Source organism: Phasianus colchicus, chromosome 13 (genome assembly GCF_987193195.1).
Source record: "Phasianus colchicus chromosome 13, bPhaCol1.hap1.1, whole genome shotgun sequence".
In the NCBI taxonomy this organism is placed as follows: Eukaryota; Metazoa; Chordata; class Aves; order Galliformes; family Phasianidae; genus Phasianus; species Phasianus colchicus.
This window is the reverse complement of record NC_143448.1, coordinates 19,485,582-19,508,110: the sequence shown is the minus strand read 5'-3', so window position 1 is coordinate 19,508,110 and position 22,529 is coordinate 19,485,582. Positions and strand designations below refer to the sequence as shown.

Here is a 22,529-nt window from a genome sequence, read left to right as displayed (position 1 = left end):
AGAGCGAGTAGCGGAGGGAAACTTGAAGATCAGCGTCACGGCCCTCATTAGCGACGGAGAACGGTTCGGGTCGCCGTTCCGGCAGCGCCCCGGAAGGTGGCCGCGTGCGCGGCGTCGGCGTCGCCAAACCCAACGGCACAACGAGGACGGACCGCACCGCGGGACGCTTCCAGCCTTCGACGCCTTACGGACAGGGAACGGCGCACGGTGACCGCGGGGCGCTTCCGACGCGGCCGCGTGCCGCTCCCGCAGGGCCACCGCGGCACCCCGGGCCCCCCGCCCCGCCCCGCCCCGTCCCCTCCTCCTCCCGCCGGGTCCCGCGGGGCGCAGCGCGGCGGCGGTCCGTGGTGAGCGAGCGCCCCCTGCGGGCAGCGCTCCGCGGCGCTGACCCCGAGCTCGGCCTGACCCCAGCGCGGCTCCCGGCGCGCTCGGCCTTCAGATGGCGCACCGAGCAGCGGGGGGCGAGGAAGCGCGGGGTTTTTTTTTCCTACGTTATCGATAAATTATTCTCCCCGTTAAAGGTTGCCTTGGAAACGATGCGTTTGGCCCGTGAGGGGAGCCTGAAAAATTTGGTATGGGATTCTCAAAAACGTGCGGGAGGCAGCTGGGGGGAGCGAGCGCCCACGGACGCCCCCAGAAATCTCCATCTCGGGTGCAGCAGAAGGCGCAGCCATCCCTTGTGCCCAATCTGAACACAGACCGCATCCGGGATCTGAAATATTATCCGAACGACCAGGGAGAAAATGCAACAGAAGGGCAACTTCAGATTACGTGCAAGCACGGTGGAGAATTCCCAAACACCTCCCAGCAAAACACAGCCACGGGAGCACGACCGAATAACAACCCTGAATGTCACCGCCCCAACCAATGATGTAAGCATGAGCGGTCTCTGATCACCCTGCAGAGCTCCAGCAGCTCCGCACTCCTCACTGAGCTCCACACCGTTGCCAGCACAGCCCCACACACTCACACTCACACTCACCCCTTTCTCCACTCTCCCAGGGCCTGGGAGGATCTTTCTTCTAGTTTTTTTTTCCCTTTTCCCAGAAGGGAAAGTATTTGTATTACAGGGTATGAAACCAGTCCAACATGCAAGCATATTTAATTTGGAAAATGTGTGCCTAAATGCCACTTGTTATGGGATTAGTTAACAGCTGCACGGCTGCTACTGTGGAAAGAATCTTTTCCAGAAGGAAAAGAAAAAAAAGGAAAAGAAAGAAAAGGATTTAACTGAGAATTGATATACACCATGTCCTAACTTTCCCTGAGCATTTCCAAGTGACATCCAGCTCTCAGCTCTCTATGGGGCTGTCCTCACTTCACTGTCAGCTGAAGCTCTCTGCACTTCCATTAACTCCTCTCGAGTTGGTCTGCACAGAGCAGGAGTCGTCAGCACTGGAAGGCAACAGCCGGCTGCCAGGCGTGCAACAGGCAGCACAGCACAGCACAGCACAGCACAGCACAGCACAGCACAGCACAGCACAGCGCTGCCATTGGGAGCAGCCCCGGTGTTCCACAGTGTGCCAACAGCGCGGCACAGACACACTCCAGATGAGTCATTAAAAATACCACCCTATCCGGAGTGCCCTACAGTATCCTCCAGTGATAAGTGCTACTCGTGAAGGAGAATCTCACTGTTCACAAATCAGGCAGATGAGGCACACCCACAAGTCTCTCCATGTCTGTCCATACAGCCACAGCCTCCCTACACAACAGCTGAGACGTTTCCATGCAGGTGCCAAGCAGCAGTGTCAAGGCTGCAGTGCGCCTCCTCCAGCCCAAAGTGTCTCCCATCAACATCACACCCTCGGTCCCCCCAAGAGCAGCCCCTCTCCTCCTGGCCAGGAGACCCAAGACAGCACACTGCCCTAAGCCTTTGGGATTGAGCCCAAAGGCAGGCTGTCGAGATGTTGCTCCTGCGCTGGGCCCCTCTGGAGTCAGTGGTCCCAGGGCCACCCGTGGAGAAGCCTCCACCAGCTGTGGTTGGGGGAGGCCCAGCAAGAAGCTCCGGGCATTCGGATTTTTGCCCCAGCCTGGCTCTAGTCCTGCTGTAGCTGCCCTGGTTCCATCACAAACGTGGTGACGAAGGACAGTGCCACCTCATGCTGCGGGTATTCCCATGATGTGTGTATCAGCAATGAGACAGAGACAGCCATACAATATGGCAGAAAATCCCTCTTTAGCTGTTCCTTTTGGATACCGTACACTGATCGCTTTCGTGTCACACACACAAATATGATCATGCTATGCTGACAGATATTCTGCAATCACAGGGACAAAGATGGATGCTGTGCGGAGATTTTCGGCAGGAAATGATACCCTGCAATGGGGTGGGAGGTCATTGGGAGCGAGCTCCTCCAAGCCCCATTCCTGCTGCACCACTCTGTCACCCACAACAACATCCCCTGTCCGAGTCCTGCTCTCCTCTCCTCTCGGGCCCAAAGGACCCTGTGGTGTCACTGCAGAGCCCACCCATGGGGAGGGGACCACATTTTCATGCACATCCCCTGCAAGGATCCCCAGAACCAGAAGTCATGTACTTGCCCTGCAGCTGTGCCAGCACTTCAGGTGGGGAGCAATGTGCAGAAGCAAGCTGCAACCCTCTTAATTGTGTCTTAAAAGAGTCCAAGGTGCTCAATTTTTCACAAGGCTACAACAGAATGCTCCTTTTCCAGCATTCTCTGCTAAAATTGACCAAAGACACTGTTTCCAAAGCACGAGCACTGAATCTCCAGCACAGTGTGAAGAAGCCTTCTTACATTTGCAGGCATTTAAAATCAGAGCCACTTTAAGAGAAACACACGACATGTATGCTCTGTCAGCTCAGAAATGAGAGGCATTTACCCTCAAGACAATAAAAAGGATCTGTTAAACCATGCCAAGAGGAGCATGGAGTTCCCAGTGCCAACCTCCAGTCTGGCAGACGCTGTTGGGATGCTCCCTGCACGGCTCACACGGTACTCACAGGGCACAGTTATTTCCACACCTGAATCTTACATTAAAACTAAAGTCGCATCACATAAATAAATAAATAAATAAATAAATAAATTCTTCACAACAAATTCAAAAGTTTGTGCCGTTAAAAAATTATGTATGGGTTGTATTTGTGCCAATATTCTTATTAAATGATGAAACTTATGCATACGTTTAAGAAAAGCTCCCGAGCTGAGCCAAAGCCATGTCCCAAAGCAGCACTGAGCTCACCGCTGTGTGTGGCACTGCAAAGGGGTGAGGAGGCAACAGGGACTGTAGGGATAGGGCATGCAGGGCACAGCATGGGGGGGCTCAGGTGGAACGGGGTCGCCTCCCCTCCTGCCTGCACAAAGCAAACCCCAACTGCTAACCATGCAGAGTGAGAGCTGTGTGCTGAGGTCTGGGGATGTTTAAAAATATATCCTCAAACATCTTGCTGAGCGAAGGCAAGGCAAAGCAGAGTCCACCTCATACACCAACCTTCAAGGTAAAATTAATTATTAAATGGTAAAGCCAGGACGCGGAATGATTGCTATCAATATTTTAATACTTTCACTGCTAATTTCATTCTCCCTTCATAATCTGCTTTCTGAAAAGGCAACAGAGCAACAGGAGCATTGGCAGCGAGCGCCCAGCCTCGGTGGGGTCAGTGTCTGCAGCAGAGCACAGAGGTTTTGTTACATACATTAACTACATTGTATATTTTATACGCCCGCTCCCTGCGGCTGCGGGTGCAGCCAGGGGGGCTCTGAGCACTGACGGAGCTGCGGGTGTCCCCGTTCATTGCCATGAGTGGGGCCAGGCAGCCTATAGAAGTCCCTTCCAATGCAAACCATTCTGTGGTTCTATAATTCTCTTCAGTGCAGCCTGAGCAAGCCAGAAGGTTGAACACCCATAAACTCTGAGGCTGAAAAGCGCCTGCATTTGGGGTTTGGCTTCCAGGAACACGGCAGGCAACGTCACCCCCCCGAGGCAGCACGAAGCACAGCAGGGGCTCTGCTTTGCACCAACACCAAAACGCGGACGCGCACCTCCCTGAGCATCCGCACAGCCAAGCACAGATGCACACCTGGGAGCAGCTGAGCGCTGCGGGGCCGAACCCGCACGGAGCGGGCACCGGGCATCCCCACTGCCAGGCAAGGAATACGCGCTGCCACCGTATTTACTCATTATTAGTCTAATGAGGCTGTTTCCCGGGAGTTTAATTACCATAATAGAGACAATTCCTTTCTTAACCTTCTTTACAGCTTGGAACAGAAAGATCCCGTGAAAGGGCAGTGAGGAACACAGGCGCCGGCCGGGAGATGTCATGTTGGAAGCTGCTGGAGCAGAAAGGCAGCGGGGCCACGGCACGGGCTGCCAGCCCTGCGCCACCGCCCGGGGCCGTGCGGGACGGGCTGCGGGAGCGCGGGGCATCGCGGCCCTTTGAAACCCAACTGCTCGTCATTTTCCATTTACTGTTTACTAATGAAACTAGATATGGCAACGGATTTCATTCTTTCTTACTTTCCCCCCCTACACCAATTGTGCATTTTTTTAGAGTTAAATCAACATATTTTCCATTCCATATTCAGCAAGAAATCAGAAAATTAAATGCTTTTCTTTTTTTCCCTGCTAAGAAACGTTTCCACAGTGTTGCCATAACACACGCAGAGATTCACTGCGCAGCTTTATGTGTCTGCTGCTCCACGAAGACAAACCAGATGGCATTAAGGCAGCTCTGCTTGGCAGGGCCAGCCCACACCAACATCTCGCAGCAGGTCAGCTCCCACTCGCAGGCAGGGACCCCTGCACTGCAGGGCAGCCAGCAACACGAGCCTCCCTCGCACACGGATAAAAACACAAACAAAAGTCGCTCTTCAAAACAGTGTTCTGGGATAGTGGCAGATTTCTGAAGGCAGCGCTGGGTTGGACATGTGATCCCAGCAGGGCTGTGTGACCAGACCCAGAGATCTGTGTGTAGCATTGCAGAAACGAGAATCATTGAAAGGTGGAGGCTAAGGGACAGTGAGGATGAAAAGCAGCAGATCTAAAAGGAGAAAGAGGCAGCTGATGGAGAACACAGCACGGAGCTGGACTGAGCAAACCAGAAGTCTCTCTTAGCCTGCTTCATTCATTCTTAGGTTCCACGGACAACATACTGTGAAACCGATTTCTACAAAGGGGACCTATAGGAAAGCGCAGAACGGCCTTGAGCCAGAGCCCAGGTTCCAAAACAACACAAATCCGTGCCTGGTTGTCCTCTAATCCACCACCTCACGACCAACCCTCATCCCAGCGCCAATACCTGCGCACTGCCCGGCCCCGAGCCGGAGACGTCCCAGTGCCGCCGGCGACACCTGGGCACACGGTGGCGCGCCGAGGGAAGCGCGGGGCTCTGCGGTGCCCCACGGTGCGGAGCGAACTCAACACCTCCCCTGCGGGGCTCAGCACTTGGCAGCCCGAGGACTGCGGCGGCTGAGCAGAGCACGTGCCGACAGAACTCCCGCAGCCCTCAGCAAACCCAGCCATAAAACAAACGCGCCAGTAAAACGCAGCACGCCTGGCTCCACGTGCGCTCTCCTCCCTCGGTAGCGGCTCCCGAGCGCAGTGACCGGACTGTCCCGAGCGGAGCGCTCCGCGGCCCCGCACCGCCCGCACAGCGCCAGGGGGCAGCCGCGTCCCGCAGCGAGGGGCGGAGCGGCAAGGAGCCGCAGAGCGGGGCTGCCCGCATCGCTGCTCGGGCGCTGCCTGCGGGCGCTTGGAGCTGCGGCTCGCGGGTGTTTATCGATTGCCTTGGGGGAGAAACGTTGTTTGGTTTGGGGCTCGGTTGTGCTTTTTTCCCTTTTTCATTCAGCCGCAGAAGAAAGACACATTCAATCCACATGTAACACTTCAGAAAATGAAAGGCGGCACAAACACGGGGCAGACGGGCAGCGGAGGGAAGGTCTGACACTCTCCCTGCTGTTACCTACTTCTCTCGCACCATCAATACTAGGACGAAAGCAAAAGAACTTTTTAAAGCCCAGCCTCCCCCAAGCGCCCCGCGTGGCGTTCAGCAGCGATGCCACATTCCCACAGAGCAGCGGCCCTCGGACAGGAGACGCTCCTTTGCCACCAAGCGGACACAGCAATGGGTCACATGGGTAAAGCAGCATCTAGAAAGTCACAGCCCAAGTGCAGCATCGAGCTGAACGGCACACTGCGTCCCAAGCTTTCCAAAGCTATCTCCGAGGTAAACAACCTAAAACTGGCCTCCAAGCTGACGTGTGCCTGCTTGGCTCCACAGGCACTCTGCCTTCATCCCAGTTCCTCATCCCCTGCCCTCACATGGGCACGGCCCTGCTGGTCCCTGCACACTCTGTGCCCTTCTGCCCTCTGCGGGGTCACCAAACCCACCCCCACTGCCTCAGGGCAGCGCTGCCACATTGCACAGAGGGGGAAAGGGGCATCGATCACTGAGTCCGATCTTAAAAAGGGGAAAAAACATACAAAAACAAGAAGGGGGAAACAGACAAAGAGACTCAATCAAACCGCAAAGCGGCAAAGGAGGGAAAACAGGAGGAAGATGGCAGTTGTTTCCCAAACCCTGGCTAAGTGGGGGGATCAAAATGGGGGAGGCACCAAGAGAGGAGCAGGGATGAAAGGCATCGGTGGTGGGAAACAGAAGGGTATGTAAGTCTGAAAACAGCTAGAAAGAACAGGGAGAGGAGAGGAGAATGGAAACCTCTGATATCAGCAGGAAATGTTGTGATTCTGAAGATGAAATAACTCACGGGCAAAGAAATTGGGAAAAAATACCCCTGTGTATTGCACACAGTGAACCCGAGCAGCAAACAAAGTGCAGAGCAGCAGCGGCCGGACGGCACGGAACGGATGGCACAGCGCCCTGTGAAGGATTCACTGCGGGAAATGACATCCCTTCATCGCACCGACACTGTTCAAAGGCTGCTCCCACTCCAGCTGCAGATGTGGCTTAAAAACCCGAGGAGGAGGCCCATTCCCCCACGGCCAGACTATATATTCTATGGCCGCAATATTATTGCCATAAAGGGAATAGGAGAGATGGGGCACGAGGGATACTTAAAACTTCCAAACTCATTTGAGACAAATAACAGGGGACACGCTAGGAGTTTAAGAAAAGAAACACGACGGCCTTCTTACTTATCTCTGAAATGATGACAGCAATGTTTATCGTGTGCATTTCCACTGTCCCCTGGCAGGCTGTGGGCTGCATTCCTTTGGCCCGCCGCCAGCGCATTAGGAAAAAATGCCGGGGAGAGGGAAGGAATAGATTTACCAGAAAAAGGCTGCATTCCTTCCAACCTTTCTGCAGCTTCTTAAAAAAATACAAAAAGCCTCCTTCAAACTGCTCAGTGCCATACCAATTTCCTGTGTAGACCTGAATATTAGTGTATGTTTTTCTGTGTCTCCTAAGTTTCCCAAGTTACCTAATGCACGCTCAGCATGGAGCATTTTTAAATGAGTTAGTCTTTATTGAATTATGATTTCCAGCAGTCACTAATAACAAAATTCAAATTGCGCCAGCAGACGAGGATTTTGAGAATGCTGAGAAGAAACTGAGTTTTTAAGAGAATCTCGAAGAGCCACCCACTGCTTGTGTATAGTAACCGTGAGCCTCTTGATGGAATACTTCAAATAGTTAATTAGATTTACTCAAAAAAAGAAAAAAAAAAAAGAAGAAAAAAAACCCTCAGTCATTAAGAGTTACCACTCTGGGAGACACTTGATAAAGGATTGTTATTGCTGTACCTACGGCTTAGTCAAAAGTGAAGCTAAAAAAAACTTTTTTTTTTTAATATAGTTTCAGGTTTTCCTCACACTGTCCCTGCAGTTGGTGTGATGCAATTAGCAACACATCCAAAGGGGAAAAGGGAACTTTTATTCCATTAGGACTTTTTTTTTTTTTTTTTTTTTTTTAAACCTCAGGAATTCCTCCAAGCTGCTAAAAAGGTGTTTTTTCAAGCAAGGAATAATAGGGACACTTAGAGACTGTGTGCAGTCACCATCCATGAGGCTGAGAACCACAGATCACCTGCAAACTGAATTTGTTCTATTTTGTTAACCATTTATTTTGTCTTTACTGGCTGTTCAAAGGGAAGTGCGATAATCCCACTGTTCCTCACTTGCTCAGCAGGGAGTTTAATCTAATAAAGCTATTACAGCAGAATGGATTAAAGCAACGTGAAGCATTAGTAATTTGAGGAGCAGTTAAAGAATGTTAACGCTGAGACACTGCGCGTATTCTCCTAAAAACATTATCGCAGAGATGAAAGTAGGGCTTCTACTCAACGTGTCATTTTTCAGGCTCAGAATTTAATTCTTTCAGTCTCCTCAACCAGATGTTTATAGTGCAGAGCAAGATGCTGCCCATTATTTTAGAACTGCTGAAACCAAAGGCCGACCGGAGCGGGCAGGCGTCGCCTTAGCCCAACTTTTGATTAATCCCTCTGTTATAACAGTATCTTTGATAGAAGGACACACGTGTGACCAGACCATCTGAGCAGGCAAGCAAAGCCTTGTGCTGGGCTGGGCCAGCTGTGGCATGGATCTGACAGGCAGCAGCCAGCCCACAGCAGGGGTTGGGACTGGATGATCTTTAAGGTCCCTTCCAGCCAAAGCCCTTCTATGATTCTGTGATCTGCTGCTCTATCACAGCAGATCTGTATTCCTGATCTATATCTATTGCAGATCTGTATCTATATTCCTGACCAGCACAACCAGAGGATGTCAGTCCCAGAGGTGCCGCATGGGATTGCCCCAAACACCCGCAGTGGAACTCGGCCGTGGCTCGTGTGAAGGATCAGGCCCATGTGCCTCATCTCAGACTGGAAACTGCTGCCCAGAGGGCACAGGGCACATCTGGGGAGACCTCACAGTGTGGCCACACCAGGACACACGGGGCAGCCTGCAGCAATGGAATCCCCAGCCAAGTCACCGGCACTGCATCAACCAGCACTCATTCAGCGCACAAAATTCCCCTTCTGATTTTCTTCACTAGACTTCCTGTAAAATAAATATTTAACCTAGCTACATGGCAGCATAAGTAATGGCACTGGCAGCGGGATTTTTTTCTAGGAACTTTTGGGGAAACACAAGAACTGGACCTGAAGCAAGAAAATAGCTGGCAGCTTAAATACAGAAGAAAGAAAGAAAAAAAAATCTATTGCCTGTCCATAATGCAAGTTCCTCCACTTAATTCGGTCACTGGTTAATTTGTTTCTTTGTTTAATATGATAGAAACCCCAGGGATCAAATCATTCACATTGAAATTATATTAGTACTTTATTTTCGTCATTTCTGATTGCTCTGAGCAAGCATTATTGGATAGTTTGATCACTGGATACAGAAAGTTACCATTTAATTAATATGAAAGGTGCCTAAATTTTGAATAATATTGAAGAAAAAAGCCTTAGGACGTGGCAGGAGACTCACACGTATTATTAACTCCTACTGCCGCATTGGCTGTCAGCTTTTGGGTGCACTTTGAGATGTCAGATTCAATCTGCAAAGCCTTACATTGTTCAGAACACTGGTCAGAAATGCCCACTTCTCACCGGGCACAGCCACATGATGGAGATGCTCTGTGTGTTAGTAGGGATGTTGCATGACGGGGCTGCCAGAGGCTCTGCACCCACTGGGACGGCATCATTACCTCTTTGCAGGCATGGTCTTGGCTTCAGGGGCCAATCATCAATGCCAATTAAACAGTAAGTTTAAATCAGATCATTCCATGAAGGTATATTGATAGTTTGAGAATCATAGAATCATTCAGTTTGGAGAAGGCCTCTACAAACCTTAAGTCCCACCCAAAACCATCCCACTATGCCCATAGCCACATCCCTCAGTGTCACAACCCTGCAGTTCCGGCACAACCCCAGGGACGGTGACCCCACCACCACCACGCAGCCTGTGCTGCTGCCTGACTGCTCTCTGGGAGAAGAAATTGTTCCTAATATGCAGCCTGGTACAACATGAGGCCGTCACCTCTCGTCCTATCAGTTACCTGGGAGAAGAGACCAACCCACCTCACCACAACTTCCCACAGCCCTGTGGCAGTATGGCCACCCTTGTACACAACACCACTGCCAGAGCTCCCTGCCCCGCTCCCAACAGCAGAGGTTCCATGCAACAGAGAGCCCAGGCTGCCCTCATCACAAGAGGAGTGATGCTGTGTTGTACGTTTGGAAGAAGAGACAAAAGTTTGAGGGACAGCGAGGAAAGCAAGCAAAGTGGGGGAACTGGCAACATGATTGGAAATGAAAAAAAATCAATGTTAATAAGTAAAAAGAAATTCATTTTAGAGGCAAAAAGTTAAAGCATTGTGGATTGACAGTATTCTAAATGAAGAAAACTGGAAAGCAAAGCATGCTGTTGGACTGTCCTGCAGTGTGCACAAAGCAGAGGCTAAAAACAATGTGTTCTTCTAATTAATTTAATGGGTTTAGAAAAGATATTAATCTTTGCACCCTAGGGTTTATGCCAAACTCTAACTACCTGAGAGCAAAAGATGCACATCTGAGGAAGAGATTGTGCAGCACCAGCGCTCCCCCAGGACCAAGAGCAGCTGACTCCGGGCCAAGTGCGCGCCCTGCTGTGTGCGGGAGCCCAAGCAGCCCTGGGGACAAGGCCACCAGGCACCACTTTCTCCCACAGCACAGGCAGGTATTCACTGTGACTCTGTGCATTTGCTGCAAGCAGGAGCAGCCCTGGCACCACAAGGCAGCCTGCTCTGCCTCAGCAGGAAGGCAAATTATTTGTGATCCCAGGGCTCTGGCTCAGGAGGGTTGTTGGAGCGGGGTCCCTAGCCAATGGCTGCTTCTGCTCTGCTGCTCATGCTGCTGGATCTTCATGGCGCCCCACAGAGGACTGGGACTCGCGATGGCACCGTCCCTGAGCACTACAAGGGCAGCTCCTGGTGTGGGTGCTTAATCCTCAGTGCAGCACCGTGGGGAAAGTACCCAGGTATTTCAAACAGACCCAGAGTATTTTACCTAACCTGGATGCCTTTCGTTTTGCCATCCACTATTTGTGAATGCCTTATATCACCTGTGCAGCTCTACCTGCTTCCGTCACCCTTCCTGGCTTACAGGCATTACTTACTTGGCATGTCCCCTCTGCAGCTTGCACACACACAAAACAAAAAGCAACCTGAACAGCCTGCTGTGACAGCAAACAGAATTTGATTCTATCTGTCCATTTTGTTTTTCTCTTTTGTTTTGTGATATATTCACAACAGCAATATATTTGGCTTCCTTGTAGGCCTGGTATGAATGGTTCCTTTCATTAAAAACATTAATTATTTCAATTTTAATGCCTACCAAGGCTTTGAAAGTCTAAAATGCTGCGAGCTATGAGGGACAAAAAATAAGGATACTGTTAAAAACATGTATTATAAACGGTTCCTTAAACCCTGGTGTGGGATCCTTTTATCATCCCCTGTGCCGAGGTTAGTAGGTTATTAACCTGCACCCCGGGGGAGATGGGATGCACATCAATTATATCAATTGAATAGACAAATGAAAATCAAATTAAAAATTTAACACACGCAACCATAATTACAGCACAGTGCTTCCAACAGGAATTTCATCTGAGGAATGAAACGTAGAAATGCTTTTTCAATTTTAGCTGAAATCCACAGCAGCAGGAAGAAGTACCCAGAGGTTGGTGACCTGATGGCACAGGAGGTTTCAGGGCGGTCCGCTTCCAGCGCCGCAGTGTGACACAGTGTGCCACAGCCTGCCAGCAGCCCTGGACCTCCGAGTGGAGCATTCCCAGCACAGAACCAAGGCACACCCTGCTCCCCTTGCTGTGAAGAGCTCGCAGTGAGAATTGCAACTGGGTTTGCACTGACTTGCAGAACATGAAGTGTTACAAAGCCCTAAGCACCTGTCCTATTGCTGCCTGCAACATCTGTGAGGGAAAGCAGCACCTCCTGAATTTTATCTGCCACACAGCAAGTCTCAAAATCACCATTACAACCTGAGACAAGGAAACCTACGCTTCTGCTGTACAGTTCTGCTCCTCTGGGTGCCATACCCCATGTCACCTCTGTGCCTAAGGGAAAAGAGCATTTAGAGGCATCCTTTAGAAGAAGTCTTTTCTATGTCGGCCCCCTTCCTCCCCCCCCAAGAATTTTTGATTGCAATTTGAGACCGATACACAAAAATATTTTGCTCATTTAAGTAATTAAGTGTGCTTATGTGGGATTGTGGATGCCCTGTCCCTGGAAGTGTTGAAGGCCAGATTGGATGGGGCCCTGGGCAGTCTGGTCTAGCATTAAATGGGGAGGTTGGTGGCCCTGCATGTGGCAGGGGGATTGGAGATTCATAATCCTTGAGGTCCCTTCCAACCCTGGCCATTCTGTGATTCTGTGATTACGTTGTGTAATTACACGTATAAAAACAGTTGCAACCCATCTGCCTTCCTGCTATTTGCACACTACAGCAACAGCAGTGTTCCCAGTGTGAGGTTCCCCAGTGACCGCTAGGGTGGCTCCTCCCCTGCCACCGCAATGGGAATTGGGCATGAGGAGTGTGATGGGCACAGATAGGAAACTTCAGTGGATGCAGGAAAGGGCAGGGAGCAGAGAGTGGGCTTCAAAGAGCAAGGAGAGGACAGCCAGGACCTTAAGAGAGCTGCAGTGATGCAAACAGGTTTGTACCCTTTTTGCCTGAATAAAAGAATGCAAGAACAGCCCTTTCCCAAAATGCCAGTGTCCTGAGACTAACAGCTGCAGCTACAGACAGTTGTAACATCTGTCTTCAAACAAGTGATCCCTTTTGAGGTTACAGAAGCCAAAACCTCTCCACAAGCCGCACCAATGAGCACCTCTAGGACTCCGTAGAGGCTGAAGGAGCACAACAGAACTTGTATGGCTCCTGCAGACGCCGATCAGAACTTTGCAGGACAGAACCCCAACTACGCTTGAGCACCTCACTGCTCAGCAAAACAGCAAGCAGGGCCAAGCATGAGATAGCAAGAGTCGGTAAGTAACCATTGCACAGGAACAGAAAGGGATTTGGATGGATTTTCTTCCCATTGCCAACAAAGAGTCTATGTATGATGTTCTTTTCTTACATTTGATTTCAACACTTGTGAGACCAACCCTTTGACATTTCCACGTATCATCATCCACCTGAGCACCATGCAGTTGCTGTTGACGATGACAGAAAGTATCAGTGCAACCCAAGGGAAAATGGGTATTCTTGGCACAAAAAAATAGAGTGAGATAAAAACATGACAGAACCAAACCCTCCCCTTCCCTGCACAGACATGGCAAAGCCTCTGCCAGCAACGTTCCATGGTCTGGCAGCAGCAGGACCCACAGCAGTGCCACCCCACAGGCACGGTGCTGCCTGCACAGCTCAGCACAGAGCCAGCTGCATGGCAATGGCTCCAATTATCTTAAACCAAAGTTCAGGAAGAAGCAAAAGGCTCCGCTTCTGCTCTCTGCGGGTTTGCCTGTACCTTCAGCACTTCATCATTTGGAAGCAGAGGACAATTACTCAGAAACAAACACGGAAGGAAAGCAGCACAGCGACGGAGCTGTGCCATTTTAATGCTATTTCTGTCTATATAAAATCTTCTGTAATTTGTTTACGACTCCCAGATTCAACAATAGTGTGCAAATGCAAACCCATTTATGTTAATGTCCCCTCTCACTCAGATCAGATTCTGAATAAAAATTAGGTAAATACTCTGTTTGAAAATATACAAGATGAGAACTAGTTGGGGAGGGAGCAAGAGAACCTCCAAATGCACCATCCTATCAACCACATTTTTTTTTTTTTTACTTAATAACTTAAGTGTACTGTTAGTGAAATTACAACCTGCTTGTGACACAATAAATTTACAACAAAATTCATTCCATAAATTATTCAATTTGCTGACTGCAACTACACTGAGAAATATCACCACGAGCAGATGATTAGCATGTGAAAGGAAAGCCATCTCTAGACTGAAACAATCACTGTCACACCTCCATTTGAAGATGCCTGGTGGAGTTTTGTAAAATTACCATTAAGAATACACATTTAAGGCTTTGTAGTTTCTATAAAAGCGTTAAGTATTTGATTTACATTAGATTCATTTGTTCTTTCTTCAACTGTCTCTTTTTCCTACAAACTATAAACGTTTCAATAAATGCTGGCTCAATCAAGTGTGCATTAAAACAAAAGAATTTAAGCTCAATAAAAGTGATGAATCAGAACTAGAAGTGAACCTTCCCCTCCCTGCCCTCTCCGTGCCACACAGTTGCTGCAGCAGGAGGAACAGACAGATTTCATAGCAGAGACATGCAAAACTGGCATGTCCCACATGGCCATGCACTCGTCAAGAGAGAGACCAGGGCCTGAACCACCAGCATAGAGACTTGAAGCCTACAGGAAAGAGGAACACTTTCTCACCCTGATAAAGAGAGAACTGGCGAGGAATGTTCCCATGTAATACCATATCTTCAACCAGATAAGCAGCAGAGCTCTCAAAGGACAGAACTTGGCATCTCACAAGTTAACCTGAGTCCATTTCTTCTGACTATCCACAGAATTAAAGTTTCAGCAACATTCCAGCAACTAGATCAGCAGTCTTCCCAACAACTAACAGGAGGATAACACCACTAAATGCAAACAAAGATGCTGAAGCTCTGACAGCATGCACTGCAAGCATGAGCAAAATCAATGGAAATGCTTTCCCAGGCTACTGAGATAGTTTTCCCAGCATTTGTAGTTCTTTCTGAGCCAAACAACCACCAGCAAGTAACCAGGTTTTAAATATCAGTAGGTGAACCAGACACAGTTTTATATCCCATACACCATTACAGCATAACGCTAACATCAGTTCTTCATGGCAACCCCTTAAAAACATTCCAATGTAATAAGAAAAAGAGTTAAATCTTCCTCTACTACTCTCCTTATATACTAATTGTCTTTCATCCCAAGATGGGGGAGTAACTGCTCTGAAGGTGTCCCTTACCTCTCCGCATAGCAGCCCGCATCACACCCAGCTGGGAGAGCTGATGGATGAGTTGTAAGCAGCATGCTCAGGTGATCTGGATGAGTTTATCAAAATGCTTCCATGCTATGTCTCCATCCAGCCCTGTGAAATGTAGACATCTTGTTGTTAGAAGCATTTAAATGGCTCCCAGCATCTTCACCTCCTGCTGGGTTTCCCAGCTAGAAAAATTCAAGGAGTTTATGTAAAGTATTTGTTTTCCTGGAAGGGAGGAGAAAGAATTCTTCTTGCATCTAGGCATCAAAAATTAAATTTTTAGACAGTAATTTTTAAAATAAATCCAACAGCAGTTCCCAGGTGAATCAAAACTCACTGCCATGACAAAATTTCACTTCTACAGATATGAGTGTTTAAAAATAATAGCTACAATTTTAAAGCCAAATAGTGACATTAATCACTTCCTCATCAATTGTTCAATCAGAACTAATGAAAGGAGAAAAAAAGAAAAAAAAAAAAAAGGTGTTCTAGAAGCAGTGACCACAAGGGTAAAAAAAAAAAAAAGCTTTTTGTTCCTTTACCCAGAAACTGTATTGGCTCTACATAAGACTGCCCTTCTCCATCCATTGACAAATGGCTTTATCGTCTCCTATGCTGAGTTCATTACCAGCACTCAGACATGTTCCCTAACTCCTTCTCAAAGTCTCTCCCATCTGAAAGCAGTAACTTACATTATTCATAAGGATAATCGCAAATATGCAGAGAGCTACAGACATGTAATGGAGAGGCTGACTTGTATCCGATCCAAATTCCACGTGCTTCATGGAGCTTACGACTCTCCCATAAATTTTGCTGCATGGGCATGCCTCCATCACAGCCACTCCAGTCCCAGAACAGTGGCAACTTGAGAGAAAGCTGTCATGCTCCCCCTCATGTTTTATTTCTTTTGAAAGGTGGAAGCCCAATAGATGTGTTCTGCCATCTTCACAAGGATTCTCCAGTTGGATCTGTCTGTCCTTGCACACTGCCTCCTTCCTGTACACAAGGCACAAGTGGCATTTGCACCCCTAAAAGGGATTCTGGAAGTTATGTGAAATACAACACTTTTAAGAGCACAAGGAAAGCAAAACCAAGTGACTGTTGTTGGCAATGGCTCCATGAAAGGCCAAGGAAAGTCAGCACCCTGCTTAGCACTGACTGCTGGACTGCTTCTCTGCAGTTTCTTCACCTCCAGTGGTGAAAAGAAACTTCTTCCTCATCTGTGCTGCATGGAGCAGCTGGGCCAGCAGAGCCCCAAGGCCATTGCTGCAGGCTCTGATTGCTGAGCAGACACCTGGGGGTGAAACCAGCTGAATGCACCTGGAACAGCCAGGGCTGGATGGAGCACCAGGAGGGGGGAGTTAAAGGGCAACAGTTAGGAGAGCATGGACCGACCCTGAAGGGATGCACAAGGGCTGTGCACTCCTGCATGACTGGAAACATCCCAATCCTTGGGGATATCATTATTAAATAACAGTAATAAAGCAACAGATTAAGAAGATAGAGATATTTCTAAATCCCTCGAACTCGAGACAAAAAAGCATTCCTTCTATTAAAATTCAAACCTATCCTGAGCAGATTCTTGTCATCAGATGCATTCTAATAAGGAAGAAAGAGATGACACATTCATAGCCACAGTAACCAGTAATAACTGTGTAACTTCAACAGAAGACAGAATCATGGAGACATTAATAAGTGATGAGATCACAAAACATCTGGAGAAACGCGAGCTGATATAAAAGTAGCCAGCAGAGTCTTACAAAAGGGTAAATCTTGTTTGACAAATCTGCTGGAATTTTTTAAAGAGGTAATGCAGACTTCAGACAGGAAGAAAACATTGGACATAATCTATTTGGATTTTAAAAGGTTATTTGACACATTGCAGCCCACAGGCTGGTGAATTAAAGCACCGCCAGTCAAAAAATGCACCAACTCAGAGCACACAAATAAAATTAAGGCAGTTAACAGCTTGGTAGTGTTAGCAGTGAAAAACTGGGGGGGGAGGGCAAATGGGGGCATGTTTTGTTCTGTGTGTGAGATGTAGAGGAAGACATCACAGCACAACCAACCAACCAGATGGATCACATCATAGAGTAATAGTGTGGAGAACACAGAGCAACATAGTGCATAATGGTCACGATACTCATTTTGATTATACAATGAGGAGTTTTAATATCAGAAGCTTTATGAACAATGATGCCTTTGGAAGAGACAGCAGTAGCAACTGGAGCGGGCTCTAGGAACGGCAGCAATGCATTCCATAGTACACAGAAGAAGACAAAGAAGACAAGAAGTGCACAGGAGAAAAAGACCCCATCATAAGATCTGCCTAGATGCTCCGGTCCCTGCTCCAGGTAACAGCCCTGCTGTGCAACCTTAGCAGGCAGATGACCCATCATCATGGGCAGACCCGAGAGCGGCTGCTCCACCGCAGGCATGTCTCACCTGGCTGGGTGTGTGCAGCATGGCCTGGGGGAGCTGCACTTCTGGCAGGCAGCTGCAGGGGAAAGCTAATGCAGAATTCATCCTTGGACATAACGCACAAATCCTGATCCCATTTTCTGCTTCTTGGCCGCAACACATTGATCTGATTACTCTTTGGAACAAAACATGGAAAAAAGACAAGTTCTTCCTATATAAAAATACATTCTTAATGTAGATGTCCAAACAAATATACATATATAGAGCAATATTTTCATTCAGCAAAGCATTTTCCATCTCTAGAGATAAGGAACATGTATGAAATCAAGCCTCTATTTCCCACACTAAGCCATGTTAATATTGTCATTAATAGCACTGATCTCAGGTCAGCTGCCTCCCTGGGCTGGGTTCTGGTGGCTGGCCCTCCCAGGAGGATGCTGTCAGGGCATCCTGTGAAGATGCTGTCAGAGCATTCTGGGACAAGTTTCTCCTGAGATGAGACTTTAGGTGCAGCCACAGGTGCAGGGGAGCAGAGGAACTGCATAAACAAACAAACAAACAAATGTACCAAGGCTTGTTTTCAAACACAGCACACAGGGCAGCAGGCTGCTGAGGCAGCAGCACAGGCTTGAATTTCAATTTTTATTTATTATTTTGTTGTGCTCCCTGTATTTTTCTTACAGCACAGAGAAGGAAAAAGGCAATTTTCAAAAGTTTATAACTCAGCTCCACTGCAATGAAATGTCATTTGGGAGACCGAAAACTGGGAAAAGGACATTTATGGCAAACCTCCATCGCCAGTGCTTTTTCTTCTCTTTACACATGTCTGTAGAAGACACCAAGAGAATTAATGCTTACAGAAAAAAAAGTCACCAAAATGCCACAGTGGAATATGTAAAGAAATCTCAATACTGTATATATCTCTCTTTTTAAGTGCACAAATACAGAGGTTAACATACAGATGCTTGTTCCTGGGATGGAAGGAGGTGCAGGGTTTGGGGCCAGGGGTTGAGGCAGTCCCAGCCCTCAGGGCAGCACAGCATCACACTGCAGCAGGCTCCATGTTGGTTGGCAGCATCCCAGCCACATGCACTGGTGGCAGCAAGAAAGAGAGGAACCACTGGGGTAAGCAGAAATTGTAATCCAACAGCCACGAGCAAAGCCATCCCAACTCTGTGCTGTTGAAATAAACTCTGAGCTGCCAGCAAAGCACAGAGTGGGACGCACAAGTCACTACCATGACTATGACAGTGAGTTTGCACAGATAAAAGAGCCGAGAAGCAGCACCTGGATCTCAAACATTGCTCAGAAGCACTGAGCTCCAGCACACTCAGAGCAAGGCAGAGTTGTACCTGCACACATTTGAACATCACGTTGTTGTTCCTAGCAGTGAGCCCAGAAGCCTCAGTCCTGTCACTGAGCAGCAACCCCCTAAAAGATGAAAATCTGCAGCAGCTGGATCCGTGAACACCTCCACTGGCTCCAGCCCTGTTCCCATCCTCACACCCATCCCAACCCCCATCCGCATCCCCATCTACGTATAAAACCATCCAGCACCATCCCCATGCCACAGATGCTGCACAGAAGTCACCAGTGCTGCACAAGAATGGCCGAGAAGCACCATCAGGCATGGTGGGAAGCAGGAAGCAAAACACCAAAACAAGAATGTGCACGGTGACACATGAAGCAGGAAGTGCATGTGGAGTGTGGCATCCTTCCTAGCCACAATAGGGTCTTAAATCCTACAGAGGCTTTCTCTGTAAAAAGCACAGTCAGTGAAAAGTTACACTAATTTAAACAAAATTAATAAAGAAATGTTCTGCTTCTTTTTATCATCTTTCTACCTCTCATCATTTATCATGCAAATTAAATTGCAGTAATAGGAAATGTAAAGAAAACAAACTCCGTAGTATATTGAAACCTCTATCCAGCAAGAGATAAGGGTGAATATTAGAAGGAAAGGTGCAGAAAATTAGCTGTCCATACAATAACTGGGAGGGAAACTGTTTTATTTAGCCTGGAGGGATTTTTGTTGCCAACTGACTAAATTAAAATCCAGTCTATTATACCCAGTATCATACCAGAAAACGCCTTTTCCTTGCACTTTTAGATAAATTTTCATTGATCTCATTTTATGCATGATTACATTTTTAATGAGATGTACAATATTTCCAAGCTCATTCTCAATGCCTTCTCTCTCTGCTGCCTGTGTTCCCTGTGCCCCCTCCCACCGTGCACGCTCCCTGCCTGTTGGATTAACACTTCTGATAAACTGCTAGACCAGAGAGGAGCATTACTGAGATGAAATAAATTACTTCCATCTTTTGCAGCTCCAAAGTTGTAAAGTAACCTTAAAAATGCCCGATGTCTAATTATGCCACCTTGCAATTCCTTCCCAAAGCAATCATTTTATCTCATGTAATGATTTTATTTGTTATCAGTAACCCCGCAATGCACACACACTGCTGGTAGGAGTCACCTTCCTCGCAGCAGCACCAACCACAGCAACCAGTGCTCTCCTGGAACCTGAAGCTCTGCGGCAAATAAAGGAGTTTTTAAAGGCAAAGAACAAAGCAGGTGACCAGCCATGAGCTGGCCTGCTGCCAGAGCACGGGGATCTTGACTTTAAAATATTAGGCAATAATTGATTTTCAGTGTTGAAAACTTGGCTCTTTCCCAGAAGTCTTAAACTTTATTTTCTTCCTTTGACTATTTTTGGTAAAGTCATTCTCTTTAAAACAAAGGGGGAAATTGCAGGAGCAAAACACATGAAAATGCTCTGCTTCCAGCCCACCATTGACTCCTGGCATTTTATTTCCAATCTGGTTTGAGGTTAAATTTGCGGTGGATGGGATTATTTGTCCAGTGGCAAGCAGAGGTCAGAAGCCCTGTACGGCCACAGGCGATGTCTGGGAACACAGCAAGAAGAGAAGAGAAGGGTGGATATTAGGGAAAACTTCTTCTCTGAAAGAATAGTCAGGCAGCAGCACAGGCTGTGCAGGGAGCGATGGGGTCACCTCCCTGGGGGTGTCCCAGATCCGTGGAGATGTTCTCTGAGGGACGCAGCTATGGGCACAGTGGGGTGGGTTGGATCTGATAATCGTAGAGGTCTTTTCCAGTCTTTCTTTTCCAACCTTAATGTTTCTGTGATCCTATGAGAGGAAGGCACAATGGAGCAGTTTCAGCTCAAAGTGAAGCATCAAGAGGGCATTAGGGACTCAGACCTGGGATGGCAGAAGTGAGGATGAGTAAAACATCCTGCAAACAATCGGAGGAAAGAAACTTCAATGTAAATCCACATTTCATGAAGAATTAACCATTATCCAGCACTGCTTTGAGGATTATTTCTATCAAAAGGCTCCCAGCACACTGACACGATGGGCAATGCAAATCCTGCCAGATGTGTAAGGCCATGAAGCAAAATGCTTTCCTGCCCTCCCAAACAGATGAATGGGACCATTGCATTACCCATGAAAAATTGCTACCAAACCAGCATCATTATAGGCATCAGAAAATGGGAGCCTGAAATAAGAGTTAGAGTGTGAGAATAAAAGGAAATGTTCTAGAAAGGCTAATGCTTGGAGAGGGAATATACATCAGATGGCAAAATCTGACTCTCCAGATGTACCCCAGTTTCTATTAAGCCATAGCTGTGAAGGACAGACAATGTGTTTTCAGGCATAAGTGACAGGTCTTTGTCATGGGCTGAAATTTAAAAACTGTAGAACTTCCACAGCTGAACTCTACCAGGGAACCATTATAACAAAGCACTGCAGCTCAGCTGCTGCAACACACAAGCATGCAAAGATACACACAGCCACACACTGGGATGTTCTGTAGATGAAGCAGATGGTGGACAGGGGTCAGACTGACAAAGAACCATCCTGTGCTGCCTGAATGGGCTGCACATCCATGGCTAACACTTAGAGCAGGCAGCAGGGCTGCAAACCTGCAGCCAGAATGTGCTTCTTATAGGCAAGGCAGCTCAAACCCATCACAAAGCAGTAAGAGCAGATCAGCAGAGTTAACACTTTAAATACAAGAATCTGCACATTCATGTGGCTTCCACATGTGCCCAACATGTCCATACACTATTTACACTCGTTCTGGCTGCCTGCATTTCATATGTGGCTTTTTAAGCAAAATACTGTAAAACCTAAACACAATTTCTCTGTGTTAACTGCTACATGTGGTCCTGTACGAAATTTAAATCACTGAACCGCCACTGCTTCTTCAAAATGTTGAGGTATGTGACGAAATTTTGTATGGGAGTAATGTGCCATTGGGTTAAATGCCAGGCCCATCTGTCCCAGGACCCCTCTGGCGGAGGCCAGCAGCGGTGCCCAGGGATGTGAGCCCTGTGCCAGTGTCCGGGTGGGACCCTGCACAAGGAGCACTTCAAGGTGGGCTCTACCCAAAAATGCATCTCTGGACACCACTGCTTGCAGCAAACATCCAGGTGCAATCCACACTGGTGCCTGCCAGGACCAGGGCTGTTTTCAAAATAATCCCAGACATTTGGCAGGAAAATTACCAGAGCTGCTGGTAGACTGCATGTACCTTTTAACACATAAAAGCAATTACTGCCTTCATTTAAATGGGTCTCCAAATGGACCCTGTTCATCGGCAGGGAAGTCAGAGGGCTTGAAGAAGTTTATGTGTAGGGATGCAAATGTCGGGGCAGGTTGGGGTGAGCCCAGTCCCGCACACCCATCCCAGCTTGTGTCTCCTTTGACACAGGCACAACCAACTCCCACACCCTATTATTGCTGCTACTGCTTTATTAAAATGCATAAAGCAGCCAGAAGCAAAGACACCAATAAATTCTTCTGTAAAAGCAGAAATGTTTTTTTCAAATGGCTCCCTTAACACTAATAATCACAGCTCTCTTATGTGTACTTGACTCTGGTTAACCTTTTTCTGGCACTTTTTAACTTCTCCGAGTCAGGTACTAATATGGAACTAATGTGGGGTTTATTTTCCCTATAGGAATAGCAGAAAGAGCACTGCACATTATCGTAATCACGCAAGCTCCTTCCAGAAACTGCAGGACTTTAGATCAAAGCATCCGCATTATGGCACAGGAAAAGAATTTAATAACAATTGTGGGACTAAGCATTTTTTTAATGTTAAGGGGTTTTTATTGA

General features: G+C 47.8%; 1 protein-coding gene across 6 annotated transcripts in view; it reads right to left on the bottom strand.

Annotated features, from left to right (window-relative positions):
- The window catches only part of ZFHX3 (zinc finger homeobox 3), a 512,524-nt gene that overhangs the window by 458,091 nt on the left and 31,904 nt on the right, over positions 1 to 22,529 (bottom strand). For 4 of the 6 annotated variants that reach the window (XM_090149525.1, XM_031615012.2, XM_090149529.1 and 1 more), the window contains one exon: positions 14,947 to 15,069. The exons of 1 other annotated variant lie outside the window; for it this stretch is intronic. The gene's annotated coding sequence lies outside the window, so the exon portion shown is untranslated. Of the gene's footprint in view, positions 1 to 14,946; positions 15,070 to 17,406; positions 17,558 to 22,529 lie in introns of those variants that run through there. One more of the 6 variants, XM_090149526.1, reaches the window with a different exon arrangement.